General features: G+C 58.3%; 1 pseudogene; it reads left to right on the forward strand.

Moving 5' to 3' along the window:
* The first annotated feature begins 333 nt into the window (after positions 1–333).
* LOC144599741 (U2 spliceosomal RNA) lies at positions 334–430 on the forward strand (annotated as a pseudogene).
* The last annotated feature ends 1,445 nt before the right edge of the window (positions 431–1,875 follow it).

Consider the following 1,875-nt stretch of genomic DNA (forward strand, 5'->3'; position numbering starts at 1 on the left):
AGGGAGAAGGGGGAGGAGGGGGAGCAGGGGGGAGGGGGGATGGGGGAGGGGAAGAGAGCAGAGGGGAGGGGGGGAGAGAGAGGATGCTCCACCAATGAAGGAGAGGTTTGGGCCCATCGGGTCCACTTGGTCTAGTGTCACAATAAAAAGCACCATTGAATATTGTGAAAACGCACACCTCCGGATTCAGGGACAGTTTCTTCCCAGCTGTTATCAGGCAACTGAACCGTCCTACCACAACCAGAGAGCAGTGCTGAACTACCATCTACCTCATTGGTGACCCTCGGACTATCCTTGATGGGACTTTGCTGGCTTTGCCTTACACTCCTCCAGATCGCTTCTCGGCCTTTTGGCTAAGATCAAGTGTAGTATCTGTTCTGGCACAATCTAATGTTCTTATAAGAACAGGGTAAGTATAAGAGCAGTATTTGCATTAGATCATCGACGAGGAGCGGAGGTCAGGAGCACGTGTCTGGTTTAGGGGTGGATCCATGCTGGTTGGGTAACCAACCTAACACCCTTATCCAGGTGGGATGGCAGTAGCAAGTGGAGCTGGAGGGCAGGGTATCCGGAATACCCTGCGTGTATCGGTGAAGGACCTCAAGGAGGGGAACCCTTTCTCAAGGGATCTCTTCATCAAGAAGGTGCTGCTGGAGGCCTGTGGATTCAAGGCCGGGGACATCTTCTGCCTCCAGGACTTCCCAGGTAACGGATACTTCGACGTTACCTTCCAGAACCCGGCGGGATGGCAGAAGTTGCTGCAGGACTTCCGGGAGAAGGGGGATGAAGCCCCGCTGTCACTGCTGAAGGTGCAGCCGCTCTTCACCCTCCCCACCCAGAGGGAACGGATGATCACGGTGCACATGTTTAACCCACATGTGCCCGTCGTGGATGTCCTCACCTTCCTTGCGCGCTACGTCGAAGGGGCCGGGAACTGCGTGGACATAAAGGACTTGTTCGGGATCTGGACGAGCAAGAGGCAGGTAAAGGTGAAGCTGAGGGTGGACGGGAAGGGATTCATTGTCCACCCTCCCTCGGTGTTCGCTATCGGAGGGAACCGGGGCTACATGACGTACGTGGGGCAGCCCAGGGTGTGCAGGAAATGCAACAAACCTGGGCACGTGGCGGCAGAATGCAGGACAATCGTCTGCAGAAACTGCAAGTTAGAAGGCCATGAGACAAGGGATTGTAAAGAGAGTAAGAGCTGCAACCTGTGTGGGGAGGCAGGCCACCTTTACAGGGCCTGCCCTAAAAGAGCTAGCACTTATGCACAGGCGATAAGAGGGGCCGCTGCCAGCACCCCCAGGGTGGACGAGACGCCTCCTACCACGGAAAAAGCCCAAAAAGGAAAGGAGAGCAGGGGCGAGGACAACGCGACCACCAGGAGCCCCCAACCGCAGGACGGAGCCCCCCAGGCCCCTCCCCACGAGGGTGAGTCGATGGAAGAGGGGGAACAGGAAGAGGAGGGATGGAAGCTGGTACAGTCGAGGAAAACATTGAAGGCTGTGCGCACGGAGAAAAAGGCGGAGGGGGCAAGCAAGTCCCAAAAAAGAGTCCTCTCCCAGGACGAGGCCAGCAGCCTCTCCGCATCGGAGGATGAGACGACCGGGAGGAGCCGACAACGGAGGCAGAGGCAGAGGAAGGAAACGGGGGAGGAGGAAGGTAAGAGAAAGAACGTGTCTGTTGCCCCCCAGCCTCAGGAGACTGGGAGCAGTGCCAATGGGCCCCAGCCCCAGGAGACCGTGAGCGGCACAACGGCCAATGGGCCCCTGCTCCGGGAGACCGTGAGCGGCACAACGGCCAATGGGCCCCTGCTCCGGGAGACCGGGAGCGGCACAATGGCCAATGGGCCCCAGCTCCGGGAGACCGGGAGCA

Source organism: Rhinoraja longicauda, chromosome 13, assembly GCF_053455715.1.
Source record: "Rhinoraja longicauda isolate Sanriku21f chromosome 13, sRhiLon1.1, whole genome shotgun sequence".
NCBI lineage: Eukaryota > Metazoa > Chordata > Chondrichthyes > Rajiformes > Arhynchobatidae > Rhinoraja > Rhinoraja longicauda.